At 36.2% G+C, this 19,695-nt stretch overlaps 1 long non-coding RNA gene across 2 annotated transcripts; it reads left to right on the top strand.

Annotated features, from left to right (window-relative positions):
* The first annotated feature begins 470 nt into the window (after nt 1–470).
* LOC128993418 (uncharacterized) lies at nt 471–18,817 on the top strand. 2 transcript variants are annotated; one of them, XR_008490756.1, is made up of 8 exons: nt 471–858; nt 3,539–3,676; nt 5,565–5,720; nt 7,589–7,871; nt 11,959–12,232; nt 16,713–16,858; nt 17,227–17,355; nt 18,730–18,817. It is a non-coding gene; the product is annotated as an uncharacterized LOC128993418 (long non-coding RNA). The 2 variants fall into 2 exon arrangements; XR_008490755.1 differs by lacking the exon at nt 7,589–7,871.
* The last annotated feature ends 878 nt before the right edge of the window (nt 18,818–19,695 follow it).

The following is a 19,695-nucleotide window of genomic DNA, read 5'->3' as shown; positions in this document are numbered from 1 at the left end:
GTGAGCGTAGAGAACGAACTTCAACCAAGACGTGATTGAGCCATGCGAACGAGATCATCTTGAAAATTAAGAAGTTAAACGGGGCAAAGCCCGCGGGTTACAGCTAGTAAAAAATAAAATAAAAGAAACATAAATCTAACTTTGAGATATTAAAGAACTGGAAAAGTCTAACCACGCCCACTTTAACTTATTAACCTTGGTAAACTCAGTTTATTATAAAAACAAAATTCTTTTTTTATAACTCGCATTTCGATAAATATATAGAACTGCCTGTTATAATAGTGTCGTTACATGGTTTTTTAACTAAGCCAGTTTTTAAGAAAAATAGAAAAGAAGAAGAAAAACCCTTTTGCCTTTTTGTTAAGTTGTTTTATTATTTCTGTTTCTGTTGTTGTTGTTATAGGTTAAGGTTAAGGTTATGTGTATAAAGCAAATAATAGGTTTAAAGATTTAGGGACTTTTTTAAACAAACATATAAAGTTCGGTTATTATTTATTAGTGCACTGCAACTGGGCACATTGTGGAGAAAATAAGTTACAATTAAATGTCCTTTTGTTAGAATTAGTTTAGAATTTTTCAACAGGATCCCAAATGAAATTAAAAATAAGTTATTTTGAAGATGTAATTTTAAAAAATCCAAGATTCCCTTTTAGCCTAGTTTAGTTTCAAGGACAATTTATTAAAGAGAGTATAAGTTAAGTCATACTGATACACTGCTACACTCTAGCAGAGCCTGTGAATTGTAGGCTATTAGCTCTGCAAACACTTCAGAAAACTTGCAAATTTACAAATTGCCTAGGCTCTTAAATCTTTTGACAAACCTTTGACTTCAACTGCTTCGCCTATGGAGATCTTAAAGTAAGTTAGGCCTAGTATTATGCCTAAAGTACCGTAAGTAAGTATCAAGGGTCATCTTGTATGATGTAGCCTGATCGTGAATCAGTGATAAGTAGGTAGCTTAAGGCTGAATTCAGTGTTACGATTGGGTAGGCCTACTCATAAACAAAGGCCTAGGCCAAATAATGGTACAACTTATGCTTAACTATCATGTTAAGTACAAGACTTAAAGATAAGGTTAGGCTTTCTTTTCTTTGTCAGACTTTAACTTACTATTGATGTGAAACTGACTTGTGTGAAGCTGCCAATAGGCCTAGCTCACCAACAAGTAGTGCCCGCGCTACCAAAAATCAATAAACGGCACTGTTTTGGGCTAATCGGGCCGCACTGCGTAGGCCTAATACCCATATTTTATGGTCACAAGATAAAGGACACTTAAACGCACACGTTAGTATCTTGGCCATATACCAGGAACACAGGAGGGTCATACAAAATGGGCTTAAAATGACAAACTGCGCACGCTGAAATCTATTCGTGTCTGTTTTGCGAGAAAATACAGCCGAGCTCATTAATACCGTACCTATATGGTCACGAGTTAAAGGACACCTTAACGCACCTAACAGTATCATGGTCATAGGCCTACCGTATGCCAGTAACACAGGAGGGTCATAATAAAGGCTTAAAATGACAAACTGTGCATGTCAAAATCTATTCGTGGCCGTTTTGCGAGAAAATACAGCCGAGCTCCTTAATACCTATATGGTCACGAGTTAAAGGACACCTTAACGCACATAACAGTATCATGGTCATATGCCAGTAACACAGTGAGGGTCATAATAAAGGCTTAAAATGACAAAGTGCGCACGTCGAAATTTATTGATGCTGGTTGTTTTGCGGAAAAATACGGCCGAGCTCCATAATCCCTATATGGTCACGAGTAAGAGGTCATCCTTAACGCACATGTCAGTATCATGGTCATATACCAGATACAAATAATGTAACTTAATTATTTCATATTTATTTTTAATCAATTAAGTTGCTTGATTTCGAGAAGGGGCTGTTCTAGGAATAATAATTTTTGGGTAGGGCTTACAAGGATCAAGAGTAGTCTGACTAGCAGGGTACGAGAGGTTTGAGGGGCTTCCCTGCAAAAGGGGGAATTTAAGAAAAATTAACTTAGGTAATGCAAAACTAATTACTTGTAACATTTTTCCTTTATTTATTTTAGGGATGGACGAGATTGGATTTTTAGTTCGAGACGAAACGAGACGAGATTTTTTATTTCTCATCAAATTTCGAGACGAGATCGAGACGGGATTTGCCTTCTCATACACAACGGGAAATGCACGTTCAAAATCTTTACCTGATTTTGTAACATTGTTAGATGACTGTTTAAATACAAAAATAATGATAATAGGCAAGAATATTTACAAACTTTTATTCAAAAACATCAGCATAACATTTTTTTTATTAATCACGCCTAACATATTATAAATGCCTACGATTAGGAAACATAGTGATATCAGTTAGGATAGAGTTCAACATATCCTAAAATAAAATAAATCATAAAATAAAAGTAATATTAATTTTTATAAAATAGTTACTTGTTTTGACTTTTTTTATAGTAATAAAACATTCCTTACACTGCTTACACTTAACAAAACTTTTCTAATGTTATTAAAGTAATATTATAAAAATAATTAAAGTAATATTTACATTTAAAGAATTAATTAAACAAGAACGCCTTCGCAAAGGAAACGCAACTACAACGCGCTCCTGTACGGGTATTGCATTGACTTTCTGCAGGCGTTTTTAATTTTTATTTATTTATTTTTTTTATTCTCGTCTCGATTAAAATCTCGGCCAAAAAGAAATCTCGTCTCGTGTAACGAGATTTAAAATTTCCCGAAAATTTCCCGAAATTTCGAGACTTGACCATCCCTAATTTATTTACTAGCTGGCCCGACCTGTCCTATTGTGGTTTTATGTCACATGCTCGTTCATTTTCAAGATGATCTCGTTCGCATGGCTCAATCACATCCTGGTTGAAGTTCGTTCGCTAAGCTAACTCGCCTCCAGGTTGAAGTTCGTTCGCTACGCTCACTCACCTTTTGGTTGCAAATTAACTGTGTTCTTATAAATTAAAAATAAATATAGTACTGCACCCTGTTGGTAAACCTATTAACTTTTTATTGCTATTGAACATCACAGAATCAAATTGTTTAGTTGCACCAGCTGTTAAGATTCTTAAATTCCATTTAAATATGAGTAGGCCTACTCATAAGGTTAACATGGGAAACTCCAGAGCCACTGGGGCGGAGCCCTATTGACGGATCTGCACCAAACTTCACACAAACCATCCTTGAATAATGCTGAATAATGCTTAATAATGCCTGAAAGTTTCATTACAATCTGTCGAGCGGTTTTGGAGTCCATAAAGGACAAACATACAAATATACAAACATACATTGGATTTTATATATATAGATAATTGAATCACATTATTTATTTATCATTTTGAAATATCCATCAAAATTTTAGGTAGGCCTGGCCTATCCTCTGGAGAGCCGCCCCTGTTCGAGCAAAAGTTACATTAGTTGGCCTAGGCCTACTTCATAAATCTAACAACTTTTCAGCAGGGAACTAACATATTGAACTTTTAAAAAGTGAAGACTAAGTTTGGAAAATATTATTTTCACAGATGCCTAGTCCCAATTTAAACATAGCTGCTGCCTCAATGTATGTAGCTTCGGAGAGGCTCGCCGTCGGGTTTTCTTGGCTAATTGTGTCGCTGAAAGCCTACCTTGGGCGAACACGTTGCTCATTGTTGGAATGCTTGGTAAGTTGCAGGAAAAATATAAATAAAACGTCAAATTCATAAAATATGTGTGTACAGTTTTTTGTAACATGTTGGTCGTAAGCTAATAACCAGAAGAACTGTGCGTAAATTGCAACATAATAACGCAATAATACCATCCCTTATAAAAAAGTAATTTCTGGCCATATATGACCATATCAAAATTCCATGTATGGCCGTGTCCATTTATGGCCATATAGGCCTATGTCTCCCATATATGGAATTATTGTCCATATATGGCCATTTATATATTCGCACTCGATTCTTCCGTCTGCACCCTCTTGTTACATCTTCGTAGAACAAGCGTTTTGTTTTTTGCCATTTTGAACTAGGCCTGCTCATTGAAAATGGCGATAGCCAAAACACGTGTTCTTTGATGTTGTAGGCCTACCAAGTGTGTGCAGACGGAAGAACCGAGTGCGAATATACTTGATTTATCCAGCGCCGCACCGTGGTGTTCACCATAGACTATCTCTTGGAGTTTATTTTAAAATGTAGCCCTAACTTAGGTAGGTTTTGTACAGTTCCACAAAGAAACTAATTTATGTAGCCTAACTTATTGTTTGTTCTTAAATGTTTATCCAATATAAAGGACAATAACAAAAAATATATCATACAATGTAAGTTATGTAAATAATTTATCAATATTCTGTTAAGCCTACTTTTACGGGTCAATTTTAAAAGATGAGGGCTGCCTGCCGGCCTTGCCACTTTCCAGTTTTGGGCTGTGACGTAGGGCTATGGGTTAGGTAACTCCTGGAACTTCACTGTCTAGCAAATCAATTAGGTTAAGAAACACGTTTCCTCGATGACTCCAAAATAGCACATTTAATAACTAAAAAACTCACCAAAAACTGCTAGGAGCTCAACGTAAACACCACCCAGGAATGCAAAAATCAAGCTGTTCAGTGTTCACGACTAAAATTTAATCCAGTTTAATCCGAAGGATGTTTGTGAACTCTCACCACACCGTGTTACCTCAGAGGCAAACTTACTAAGCGTCATTCCCATGGAGGGTATTCCTTGAATGTGTGGGATGGTTCACAACTTTGTCCCAAGCCTAGTGGGAACGAGGCTTTACCACTACTTGCTTCATTTTAATCTCTCGTGAGGCTATTAGCACAGCAATTTGGCCTGCAATTCCCTGTATTTCAAGTTACCTGAGCGTATGTAAACACATTTTACATCCTAAAATCCTCAGTAAAACCACAATATTTCGACAATTTGTGAATCCAGAGATTTTCGAGTTATCCTGAACATAAACTTTTTAATGGGTTTTGATCTAAGTTAGTACATAAATACGGTTACATAACAGACTAATTTTCAAACTTAGATTAGTATTTTTAAGTCTAGTGGTTAAAATAGGCCTACCTACCTTTAATCTGTCAGTGTGATCAACGTAACCAATGAGCGGCCCATGATAAAGTTGTCGCCAGTTTTTAATCAAATTTCTTGTACCGGTATTTGATGTGAGCCATCGACAGATACGCTGATCTAAATAACTTAAGTTAACTAATTTCTATCAAATATACAATGTTTTTTCTAAGTCAAGCTTATCGAACGACTAATTAATCATGAGCTTTACTAGTTTATGACCCATCAACTATGTCAGCAACAGAAAATAAGGTAGACAATCAAATTTTAGACACTAGTCCATTCTGTGACTGGGTTCACACAAATACATTCTTTTTAAGTAAAAAATTGGTGACAGCTGGTCCATAGTAGATGGGATGTCTACTTCTGTAGGTATCCAATTAGTCAATGAACTAGACAAAGCTAGATAGACATGCATCCTGTCTGCTGTTGACTTGTCTAGTTACTGGGGGTCGAGTTTTTAATGTAATTCCAATGTTTGACAATTGTATCCTAGGTGATGGTGGAGGAAAGCGAGATCATGAACCAGTGAATAAGGTGATAAGCAACCCAATGGAATCCTCCCTTAAAAATTGAATTGAAGAGGGGCCATCCAGAAGAAAGCAATGCTGGATCCACCCTTCAGGGTAGCAACAGCAAACATTGATGAAAGGTAATAGTTAAAAAACAGTTTCTATGTTATTTAATGAAAATTTACCTCTTCATACAATGTCTTTATCACATAAAATCACCTAAATTGTGATGGTGGGTACACGTCATAATTTTAAAAGAAAATATGCATTTAGAAAAAAAGAGTTATTAGGCCAATAATTCTTTGTAAAAGCCATGAAACTGCAATGTAAATGGTGATTGACAGGAACTGGATGTTTTTGAACGTATAGTACACACGTCAGAGTTACCTACTGTTGCGTAGGGGGAGGGGTGTCAATCATTTCTGTAGTAGGCTATTATATTTTAGTAGCCATAGAGCACGGTAGGCTACAACACCGTATGTTTGCCTATGATGCATGTGTAAAAGGTCGAGCCCATATCACGGCAGCACAGCAATTTCTCTTGGATGACTTTCCTCTTCGAGGCCATGGTATCGTTTACAGGCAAAATTCAATTATTGATTCTCAGGTTGGTTGACAATTTTAAGAAAAAGGGAGGATAAAAAAAATAAGCCGCGTTCCTGAATAAACAAAAAAAACTGTTAGGCCTACTTCACTGCAGAATGTTGAAACGTTAGGCAAGCTTTGATTTCTATTCTAAGTGTTAGTAATGAACTCATGCACCTTAACGAGGTGACAGGTGAGACGGCAACGTTTCGAATAAACAATTAGGAGTGTGTTATGCAGCTTTTTTTTCAAATCAATGCATTGTTGTGATTCAAAGATTTTTTTTTTAATCAGGTAACTCGATTTGATGCAGTACGGCATAATTTTCTTTCAAAATCATTTAACCTTGCGCAGTGCCGGATTTAGGGTACTTGCGGCCCTAGGCCAAATAACTTGAGCGGCCCTCTCCCCGTGGGGGAAATTCCTTGCGATCGCGGAAGTAATCGTGAATATCTCCTATGCATCAAGGGGACATTATTATCGACACCCGTGATCGTGGATGAAATCGTGGACATCCCTCCAAAACCAAGTCAAAGCCATCATAGGTATCAGTGACCGTGGCAAAATCGTAAACATCCCCCGCGGGCTGCAACAAAAGGACATCATCACCGGCACCCGCGGCCGAGGCAAAATCGTGAACATCTTCCTCGGTCCGCAGAGACATCATTATGGTCAACTGTTTTCGTGGAAAACTGGTGGTTTAAAATAAATTATTTTTTCATCCAAAAAATGTTTTTCTTAATCCTCTGGGGCCCCCTTTTGCTTTTGCTAGGCCGTGGCCTTGTGGTAAATCCGACACTGACCTTGTGTTACTTTAATTTATCATTTAGCCTTAATTAATAAAGATTAAAGTAACAAAATTAAAACTAAATAACATTTTTTTGTGAACCTAGGGAAGTTGCTGACCTACCCTCCTGCTGATGGATTCTGCTGATTTTATTGTTCACCTAATAAAATCCAGACTTCATAAACAATTTGTTAAAGCCTATACCAACCAAAGCAATTTTTATTATATTATTGACCTGTGTTCATACCTGAGACGTAATCAATGCATTGGTTTGTCCATGCATCAAGGCCGATTCGATGTATTGAGACCACATCGGTGAATTGGATTGCATTGGACACCACTATAAACAATACCTATGTTTATTTTCACCAAGATCCACCGGACACACTGCTCACGATACAATAGCCATGGCAATGATTCGGGATGATAAATTAAATAGGTCTACAACATAAAATATAGGATTTCACTAATAACTCGTGTAGATTATAAATTAGGTACTATACACTTTTTGTAACTTTTACCACACCTCACCCAAGCAAATCAGCCCATCCTGCGGCCTGCAAATGGTATATTTTTATGTATATTATGTCCACAATACAGTTAATTTACTACAATATATTAATATCTCTGTAACAGGTAAAAGCAACAGCCCGGAATGGTTTGAGACAAAAAAGACACATCATCCAACTTCATGCTGGTATGCAACCGAAAGCCATACTAGTACCCCAGTGGTAAAAAGGCTACTGTATGCCACACGCACTCCGTCATCTACGGCAAAGCGCACGAGGGAGATGCAATATGCCAGCTTGAAATATCACTAAGGTCACAGTTCAGCCTTGCGATTTTGTCATCAACGATAAAATGCCATTCTTGGGAGCCTCTAGATCCTGACGGTCTCATAGGAAATGGAATTGTTGAGGTAAAATGTCCCTCAAGTGCAGAAAATATTACGCCCGAGGAAGTGATTAGAAATAGGGTTGGCTTGATAAAGGAGTTAAAGTCATGAAAGTTATGATATTAAATCAAGCGACCCTTATTTATATTAAATTCAAGGGCAGCTGCAAATAACAAAAAGACAATACTACATACTTGCTATTATCCAACCAAAAGGTATACTTAAAAAACTGTAAAAATTAATCGTGATGATGAGTTTTGGGAAGTAAACATGAAAGAAAAACTAGAAACTTTTTATATGAAATGTTTACTTCCCAAACTCATCGACCCAAGACAAAGAAGTCTAGCTATTTGAGAACCTGAGCACATTTTGCTGGCTCAAGAGCAAAGGAAACTTCAAAATTGGCTAAATCTATTATAGAAGTAGAGACCCGCTGTAATAAATGTAAATTAAACTTAAAATATCTCTACAGTAGACTCCCTCTTATCCGGACTCCTCGGGACCGAAGCCAGTCCGGATAACGGTATTTCTGGTTAAACAGACGTCCCCAAAAACTCGTTAAAATTACGCACACAGGTAGCTAGCCTGTAGTGTGAGACTCCTGAATCTATCCGACTACTCACTAAAACCCCCCTCTACTCTGTTGGACACAGACTTGGAACTGTTTGTCACATTACTTCAAGTAAGGCTAACATGTGACCTAAGCGCTTAGGGCTCTCACCGTTTCTGGCATTTAGTTTCTTTATGACCTACACCACATCCCGGTCAAGGTCGAGCTTCTTGGCGCGGAGAATACCCTGTAGGTAATGTGACACACAGGTCCAATTGTCCTCACCCTCTGTCATCATCGGTTTGACCGTGTCCACCAACAGCAGTCCTACTAACTGTTGAGCCTCCAGGCGGGCCGACCAGCAACCACCAGAACGGCGGGCTCGGACACTGTTCGGTAGGCAGATGCTAATCTAGTACTGCTAGTGCTGCCTGATGCTGCACTCGGGCAAGTCGCATCCTATATACCTCCTTATTAAGAGCGTCTGCCCACACATGCGCACCGTATAAGAGTACGGACTGGACCAAAGACATTAACAACCTTCTACGACTGGACTGAGGCCTTCCGACATTAGCCATCAACCGGCTAAGAGATGAAACCACCCTAGCGGCCTTACCCGCCGTACGGAAGATCTGATCCGCCAGCTAAGCCTGCTGTCCACCATATACCCAAGGTACTTGACAGTACGAACGGTCTGGACCTCGACAGCCCCCACTCTCAATAGCACGATGGTGTCAATCTGTTTTTTTGTCACAATCTCCGTTTTGCTCAAAGCTAAAAAAATAAGTACACTAAATAACAGATTGCAAACATAAATTAGATGTTTGCATATTTATATTTTTTCAACTCTTCTAATGAATACCGTAAAAAATCCAAGACAAATTTACTAATAACAACAGATAGCAGTTAGCAAAAACAACAAGGTCTAAGTAAGTGGTGGAAGTAACTTTGCACGCCGGTGCATAATCAGGATGTAATCAATGACACAGTCCAAGTCCGCTCATTGCCAAAGTGCTAATCCTACGAGGCAACGCAGAGCTTGGGCTTGGCTAGTGTCTACTACAGGTGAGGTGCATAACACCACGCCCGCGCTATGACTACTCTTCATTCAATGCCAGTGAGGTCGGGCCACCCCATCCCACTCACTACCTTCCCCTTAAACCCCCCCCCCCCTACCAACTTCTGTTCACTGCCATACACGTAGGTTCATACGTAGCATGTACTTTTTTAATCTATTATTAAGTTACAAGCTTGGTTCGGAAAGGGCCAAAGGGGATATTGTATGGAAACTGGAAACAAACAATTTTTACAATCCTAACTCAGGACAGATTAAAATTAATCTGCTCAATAGTCAATACCATTGCCGTTGATTTATATTTTTTACCTACCGCCGTTTCAGTTCAGGTCTTAGAATTAATAAGTTTCACGTAACAGCATTGTTTACTTTCATAACAGCATAGTTTTACTCATAACAACACGAGTAACGGAGGTTCAAGGATTGGGAGAGCAGAAGTAAAATTAAAATTGTAACGATTTGAACTTCAACCAATCAGCTGTTGAGGGGTGCAATTAGTGTTTGGACAATGTTTTGTTGCTTCACTGTCAGTGGCAATGAGAGGTTATAAATGAAAATATAACCTCTCTTATAACTAATGAGCAGTGATTTTTAGTAATCAAAACACTGTTGCTGGTAAAGTAGTGTACGCAACTCACGTAAACTCCCAAATCAAAAAAAAAGTAACACTCGCAGAAGTTTTTAAGACACTCGTCAAGGCTCGTACCTTAAATTTTCTGTTCAGGTTGTTAACACCATATTTTCGCAAACGCTACGTATATCTGCTATTTCACCAACTAAATCTCAATATGTATTTCTATCTTACTATGACATTTTTCAAGAAAGACACAAATTAGCACATGCAAGATCATTTATAAAACAGACTCTGGTTCATGAAATATCAAGCAAGATTCCTCACTACTACTTGGTTGACCTTCCATATGAGTATTATGGTCCATTAAAGATGGATGTTTTTGGAAACTGTGTGACTTTAGTTTGTGGTTTTTTTAATTATAACTAAGGCAAAAATGGACAATGAAATCCTGTGCTTTTAACTGCCTCTAAATCACTGTATTACACCATAGTTTAATTACTCCAGCCTATAATTGGTAGGATAAAACGAAGGAACCTCTCTATCTCATTTTACTGTAACATAACACTGTAACACAAAGCTTATTTGTCCTAAGGTATTTTAGGCTTTGTTAAAAATGGTTTGTATCATTCACTGTGTCAAAGAGTTATTGAAATAAAAATTTAAATGTCACAGCCTTATCAAAGATGTCTCTTTTAAAATAACCTATGTGAAATTGTCACTCTTATTGTACGATACACTGTTTATTATTTGATTATGGATTAATATTTCCAGATATACAAGACCAATATTGTTGGTATATGACAAATCTTGAAGAACCAACAATGACCAGGAACTGTTTTATAATCAGCTGAGAATGATATGTTTGCCAACAACAGCTTAAATTTGTGTATTTTATTTTATCCTTATGATGTATGTATAAATAAGACTTACTTGTCTGTACATTGTTTTGACAGGTCCTATCTATTTACGTTCTTTGTGTCATAGAAGCAAAAATTGGAATTATCTCAATTTCTGATATCGGTACTGGTACTTTGTCGGACTGTGCTTTTGGTTTACAAGTAACAAGCCTTACACATATGCTTTAGGTAGGTGTAACACTGTGGTACAGAAATGTACGCTTTCTACGGTATTTACTCAGGGGAGGTGTAGAAGAGCCTACGATGACAGCTGTGGACTTCTTATTAGCTGAAGGAACGCCATTACCGTAACAATACGGCCTGTGGCCATCGGCATCGGTGGTGTAGTGGTCAGCGTGTCGTGCTGATATGCTGAAGGTCCCGGGTTCGAATCCCGCTGGTAGCATTAACTTTTTGTCCAAGATTATTTCATTATCAGCAAGTTTGGTTAGTTCGGTTAGGTTATGATAGTTTAATTTTATAATAAAAAATTATAAAATTGAATTTGAGGCATTTATTTTTATTTTATGAACAGAACTATTTTTGCAATTAGTAAACCTTTATTGCCAAAGTGCTGTCTACTACAGCGCTGTTCACGGAGGAATTTTGAACTAATGCCTCATTCGTACCTCCCCTAAGTCAGACCCCGCTTTCTACTGAGCTAAATTAATGTGTGGAAACGTTTTAGAATACTTAAATTGCTCACACAAAAACCCCTATTTTTTTAATGATAAAAGCATTGTGTAATATAGCGTTTTTAGCATGTTCTCACTTTTCATATCCCTATCGCTGACTTTATTCTTTTTGCAGGTATCCAAGATCAATGATTGTTTGCATTACTCAGAAGGTTTTCATCAATGTTTTTTTTACAACCCTTGTCTTTAGGGGCTAATATAAAGCGACTGTCCATGACTTTTCATTTATAGCCTGTAAATCAATTATACAACCATTTATGGTTAATGCCATTTTATAATTTTCTAATTTTTCCATTTTTAAATTGTTTATTATTGTTTCAGATGGCTGAATTCAAACATTCAAGAATAGCAAACATTCAATAACAAAGTGGCTTTGGACGCAATCCTAACCCAACGCCCTCATACTTGGCCAACAACGGATAACAAGTGTGGCGAAATTGTTGGAAACAACAAGGAATTCAGTTAGGGAGTTCCTGGTCAGAGCTGCACATGCAGTTTCGACTTCAGGCGCTGCCGTTGTCGATATTTCATATGACGAGGCGGACATTGATGCCTCTCTTGAAGCTGACTACGACTAGTGATGTTTAATACCCAGGTATTTAAAACTCGGGGTAAATACCCAAAATCCATAAATACCCGCATATTTTGGGTATTTATGAAATATATTAAAATTCATTTATATTCACCCCTAAATATGTTATTGTTATCATAACACCTTTAACAGTAACTTGAAGCTTTAGGTAGTCGTTTAACCTACCTTTTATTTAATGATTTAGCACTTTTTTTTATAATACATAAAGTTTCTAAATAAGCATGGGGTTTCGTGTCTTAAATCAAGTAACATCAGTTAAATTTAACTTACTAAAAAATAGCAGCCTATATAAAAAAAGGCTGTGGCTATTTCAATTTTTATCATTTTATAAATTTATAACTACCTAATTAAATAACATAAACAAAATTATTTTAATTTATAAATATTCAGGAATTGTGTGGGTATTTATGATGCAAGATTTTTTTTTATAAATGGCTTGGAAGGCTAGACAGACCTAAGGCCTGATTGACATAGGCAGAATTGCAGAATACTAAGAGTAATTAAACTTTTCTGTGTTACCGCTTAGTTGGAAACAATAATATATTTGGATAAACCTACTAAAAAAAATATCTCCTGTTTTTTGGTCTAACTTAATATAATTTTGAAAGATTTATTGTGCTATGCCTATAGATTCAAATGCTTTGTATCACAAGTTTATGAAATTAGTTTTTTTATTATTTTGATACCATTGATACCAACAAAAGATCTAGAACAAAAAGGTCTTTTTACTGTCTTTTTACTGGCGATTTTTACTGTCTTTTTACCAGTATTTGGTTTTAGAAGAAATCTAAGCACACATAATGCTCTTTTTACTTATATTAGTAGTGTCCTTGAAGCTCTGGATCAGTCACAGTTGACTGCAGGAGTTTTCTGTGACTTATCCAGGGCTTTTGACTGTGTGGACCACAGGTTGCTGCTGATCAAATTGAAGAATATTGGCTTGGAGGGAATGGCACTAGAATTATTACGATCATACCTATTCAATCGAAAGCAGCGCACAATAGTAATAAAAAAATCAATAAAATATTATTCTAACTGGGCCAGCGTTACATATGGTGTTCCCCAAGGTTCCATACTTGGGCCTTTATTATTTATTATATTTATTAATGACTTGCCTAATTGCCTTTCCACAAATTCCTGTGCTTTCACTTTGTATGCCGATGACACAACTGCTCTTTTAAAAAGAAAAACACTAAGTGAACTTAAATTAACTTTTGACAGCACAATTAAACAAATCAATGAATGGTTTGAGAGCCATGGCCTGAAATTAAATGAATGTAAAACTAACATTCTTCAATTTAAACTCAGAAACAGAGTTACAGACACCACAATCAGTAATACAAAAATTGTTAAGTTTTTAGGTCTAAATTTAGACTCAAAATTAAGTTGGTCTGATCACATTCATCATCTAAATAAAAAATTAAGGTCAACAAGGTATTCACTAAGTGTACTATCCAAGGTCACGCCGCTAGAAGTCTGCTTGACAGTATATCATGCGTATGTTCATTCTTTGCTGGCTTATGGCGTCCCTCTATGGGGTAACTCTGCAGAGGCCAAGAAAGTGTTCACTTGCCAAAAGTCAATTCTCAGAACTATTTTTCACCAGAAGTCTAAAAAAAGCTGTAAACCTTTTTTCAAAAAACATTCCATTTTAACATTACCTTCTCTTTATATATTTGAAATAGCAAAGTATGTTCATGCAAATCCTTTCTTTTTTGAGAAATATAAGATAAATCATAACTATCAAACGAGAAATAATAACAAAACTTTTCAATATCCCAAACATTCGCACACAAAATTTGAAACTGGGCCTCTTTACATGGGATTAAAAATCTACAATCATTTACCTAATTCATACAGAACTTTATCAAAATCAAATTTTACATATAAACTGAAAGAGACTTTGAGCCAAAAAGCGTATTACAAAATTCAGACGTTTTTTAAAGATAAATTGTAATAGTTTTTACTCTTGTCAGGGTATAATTAGATTAAGGAACCTAGATATAATTAGATATAAATTGACCATGTACCAGCTTGGGAATTACTTTTGTAATTATTGTATCAGGCGTTATGTACAATAAAGCTTTGTCTATTGTCTATTGTCTATTGTCTAAAAATATTATTATTAAATCCTGCCAACCTACGGATTGAATTTTAATCACCTATTTTCTTAAGTTGTTTACACATAGGCTACTACTATGTAAAATTTTCCTGTCTTTCTAAATAATAATTATTACTTTGCAAAATTTTTTTTCACTTTTAATAAAATAAATTCATCTATTTATCATAGAAATTAGAAAATCACAAGTAGTCAAGACCAGTGCAACCATGCGACCAGGGTTTTTATGCCGATTATGATTTATGCTCAGTCCTGGATATTTATGGCGATTATACCCAGAAGTAAAATGCTAGTAGTGACCATATGAAATTTTGTTTAACACATTTAATCATCATTTTACTATCCTTACAGGGTAATAATTGCAAAAAAAAATCTCAATATTCTCTAACTTTAATAAAGATTATAAATACCCAGTTTTTGGGTATTTACCCGGGCCTGGGGTTAATACCCGGGTAAAAACCCAATTTATATTTACCTACCCACTGGGTATTTACCCGGCCCACACCACTAACTAGAGATGGGCTAAATGAGTACATCGAAATACTGATTACTACCGGTACTGGTACTCTCGAGTATCAGTTACTTTTGATGATTACTTTGTACTCATGAGTACTCATCACGGCCGACGGGATTTGGTACCCGTAGAGTGTTCCTGTATCAGTATGTAATACCAAATACCATTAGTGATGCCACTGGCAGTACTCAGTTCCTTTACAAAATGATTACTATGTGTTTTTAAGCAGTTTATTGATTTATAGTGATCAATGAAAGCAGTTTTCATATTTTTGGAATTTGTTATTACTAACAAATGATTATGTATTTTCAGCTATAATACTCAGTTAAGTTTAAACGAGTAGGCTACTACTGAACTGATACCCGAGACGAGTCCTGGTACTGGATTGAAGGTTTATCAGTACCAGTACTCAATAGTAGAAACGAGTACTCCAGTATCAGATACTTTTGGTTTAGAGTAACAGTTACACACGGGACTGGTGAGTATCCGATACAAAGTATCAGATACTGCAGTCCCGACTCACCTCTACCACTAACTACGACATTAGACTTCTTTTTCCAAGGAGGAAGGTTGTATGGAGAGGCAATGAAGAAAATGTTCATAAATTACGTTGTCAAAACTTTAAAACCTAAGTCCGAGTATATCTAGCTATTAGATCATTGAATCTCATCTGTGAGCACTAATGTGCTGTGCTTATGTTCAGCTGACGGTGGCATAGTAGCTTAGTTGTTGTAGAAACTTTTTTTGTAGAATCCCGTACATGTCCAATTTATATTAGGCTTAATGGTTGGAGGACCAGTTCTAAAAAAACGGTGTCCTGTATGGTTGGACGCTGACTGCATTATAAAGTTTAGTACGGATTGCTTGCAACACCTGTATTGCTTCTTTTTAGATAGTATAGAGGAGGAGGACACAGATTTTCTTTTATTTTGGTTAAATATGGATGTATCGAATTGAAATTATAATGTTGAAATATAATAATAGGTACTTTTAAGTTCAGTTCATCTTTTGTACAATTTCTGGGCAGAACTTTTATTCATTATGTTGTTTTCATACACTTAACACCCTTGAGGATACATTTATATGCTGTAGGTTTAAAGTTGATGGCCTTCAAACACCGCATTACTAACCGCACCTCTCAACGGGTGTTTTCTTTCAGCTGCAGCACACTTTTTAAACTTCAATATTGTGACAATGAATATAGTGACACTTGTGACAGAGATGTGCCTATTGGCGGCTGACGGAAACATTCCTTACTTTCTTAATAGCCTCCGTTATTTTCCATCTTCCAAAGTAGCCAAAGTTAGTAGAATTGCCAATGACAGAGAAGTGAGTTTAATTACAGAAAAGCATATACGTTCCTGAACTCTCTACTGACCTTTTAATCCTTCCAGGGATAAATTAAATGGCGGGCTGGAGATTAATTATTTCTTGCCAACATTTTGCTGATAATTAGATTCTAAAAGAGATGCTATCATAATTAGATTCTAATTCTTCTGATAATAGGAATTTTCTTCAGTAAATTTGTCTTAAGAAATTAATAATTGTTTTACTTTTGGGAAATTTTGATTTTAATGCAGCTCACTCCATTCTGTACATTTATAAATGTGCGTCTTGAATAAAGTTATTTTGATTGATTGATTGAACATGTATTAATGAGTTGTAATATTGATTTTGATTTTATATATTAGGACTTTTAGGGTTTGGTTAAATGCTTGTGGTTTCTTTTCACTTTTGCTTGTACTAAAGATATTCTTAGTACAATAGTACACACAAGTATGAAATATAATTTTATGTTTTATATTGTTTCTAAATCTGTGTAGGCTATTAACAGACTGTGTTGCTTTCAGAACAATGGTGTCATTGAACAAAAAGCTGTTGGCTGTACGATAGGTGCCATCCTTACCAGTAGTCTCCACCGAGGACCTCAAGGATCATTCAAGGTGGATACCCCAGAGTGAACACAAGAAGAGTGGAGACCCAGTTTGGCATCTAGGTAATGTGTAAAGTAGTAAACTTAATGCCCGACCACAGTCACAAACTGTCCAGGAGTACTCGGTCTCGGCAGTTGTTTAGCCAACTTGTGCCAGACTTGGCATCGCCCGCATCGATGCTCGATTGAGCCTCGCAGCCTTGCTTGACCTTTTTTAACCTCAAAATCGTTCTGTTAGTCAAACTAATCCTTGATAACTAGAGTCTTAAAAGGTTTTCATTTTCTTTAAGTTGAAATTAATCAACAAGTTTAGGTGTAGGGCATATACATTTTAACGTCACAAGCCTGACAACAGTTACTGTATGGCAACCCTGTTATATAACTTATATCACATGTAATTCTTATGGGCTTAATAATTGTATTTTTGTCAGAAAATCATGACCGACCTCGGGAAAGACGTAAGGGATGCCAAAGAGGAAGAGGCTTGGTAGTAGGAGCAAGAAGGCAAGAAATGAGGACATGAACTTCTTAGGAACCAGTTGGCAGGGGAAGCTGGGGAAGTAAGTTAACTCATCTGTGTACTAAAAAGTTATTTATGAGGGGGCAGGTGGCTAAGCTATGACGGAAGGGGTTGAAGGATGGGGCAGTATTATTGGGAGAGATTTGTGCTCCTGACCTTAGGGGGGGGATGGGCTGGGAACCTCTGAATGTGTGCGTTAACCGATGGATGGACCCATATTTAATTAACGGTGTCTGGCTTTTGTAGAAGTTGGGGACATTAGTGAATTTAGTATAGGGATGAGCATGGATAGGTCAAGTATCACTGGTAACATTGGTATCAACCATCGATGTACCGGTCAGATTCGCTGCAAAATTATCGATGTCTTCAGGGCAAATTATTGATAAACAATGTTCTTTCATTCTGAGTTTTTCGTCTGTTTCCTGCATTAGCTAATTAACCTAGCTACGTTCCTCTTTCACATTTGCAAAACAAAATATCAGTCTTAGTTAATTAATTATGCTGGAGCAAGAGTGCTACGTCGCCAATATGTAATCCAAATTAATTGATTTTTTGCAGCATTTATAACAAGCAGAACTAAACAATGTAGATAGTTCTCTCCCTCTCTACTCATGTCTAAGTCTAGTCCTGTTTGCAATATTTTTGGATCAGTCTTTCAATGGAATAAATACAAAAATTCAATTTCAGTTAGCCTATGGGAAAAAATTGATACTACAATTGTTGGCCAAATACATCGATGTTTGACAAAAACATCAGTAGCCTTCCATCGATGTAAAAAATATTGAACATAGATAGAAAAACATTGATGTTTCAAAAATATTGGCTATTGAGGCTCATTTCTAATTTAATAGAAATGAGAAATAGTTATTTTAAATTTTGAAATATCAAAGTAAATCATGATTTAGCAAATAAATTAAGAATTAGATTACTTCAGCCTGACCTTTTGTTTCTATAAATACTTGGACTCAACCTTATCGGTTTGCCAGATCTCATTACTTTCATGTGGAGGATTAGAAAATTTAAATACATTTTTGTATAGACCTAATGAATTTTACATTTATTTACATAAGTCTCATGTTAATCTAATATATTTACAGGTTCAACTACATACCATAGGTAACAGGTTATAGGTTATTTTTACGTATTTGCAGTATTTGCACAATGTTATCAGACAATCAGAAATACTCTCGCCCCCTTTGATCGCCAAGAGCAAAGTGAAAAAGACAGAGCTGGAATGTGACTAAAGCATTAGAAGACATTAACCAATTACAGCATAGGTTATTTATTTTTAATACAATTGGTTGCAATTGTGTTACAACCAATGAGCATTAAGCATTTATTCTACCTGTCAGCAAACTCACCAGAAAAGGTTATAGATAAGGTAGGTACTAATTATAATCCTTATTTGTTTCAGAACCACTACACACCCCAAACCACAGGAAAGAAAATGAAACATGTATAGTTAAGTTATTTTTTACTTACCTTACAAATAAATAAATGAAAATGTCCAAGCGTTTCTCAGTACAAAAACTACCTAACAGAGTCCCGCAAGTAAAACTATAATAAAATAATATTTACAAAAATGTATGAATATGGAAGCAGTTTTCTTTTCAGAGTTATAACTGGATAACGGCTGGGCAGATTTTAATGTTTGAGGTGTCAAATTAAAGGTATTTTCACATGTATGTGCAAATACATCAGAATTTCAAGAAAGGGTATCACTTATGAAATGTTGGATTGGTGGCGTTATCTGTTGACATTGGAACAAACTCAATTCACTCTACTTACAACTAAACATATTGGGATGGTTTGAAATACTCATAAAAAAAGCAAAAGAAACATCAGAGTTCTGCTCTTTTACACAAATAGGGCATTACGGTATATTCTCTTTAACACGTTTGCTACTGCAATAGTACGAAATTTTTCATTCACATGGACCAGAGACGCACATATGCAACGGCCGGTTTTCACCCATATACTGCTATATCTATGCGATGGCTAGTCACATTAAAATAGACTGCCGTCGCATATTTGCGTCGGGGTTCTAATGTTATTAAAATGCTTATATCTTTGTAACGGTCTATTTGAAGGCACTGAATTCCCTGCAGTGGTCTACAGAGATGTCTGATGCACAACTGTGTCGCTTGGTATGTGGATATGATATATGATTGGTGACGTCATATGATAGTTGGAAAAACTGGTCTTTACTTGTCTGCATCACTGTATGTATGTATGCAGTATGTATGCTGCATTATCCTATGTAGCTTTTATATCTGAACAGTTATAAACTGTTCTTAAATAATCTGTTTTTTTTTTAAATTACTTTCACCTCAAACCACAAACAAAAATGAACTGTCGCATATATGCGACGTTTGGTCTA

Source organism: Macrosteles quadrilineatus, unplaced genomic scaffold (assembly GCF_028750875.1).
Source record: "Macrosteles quadrilineatus isolate MER2022 unplaced genomic scaffold, UCM_ALF_1.0 Scaffold_4__1_contigs__length_99947679, whole genome shotgun sequence".
NCBI lineage: Eukaryota > Metazoa > Arthropoda > Insecta > Hemiptera > Cicadellidae > Macrosteles > Macrosteles quadrilineatus.
The sequence above is the reverse complement of the archived record's forward strand: the minus strand, read 5'-3'. Positions and strand labels throughout refer to the sequence as shown.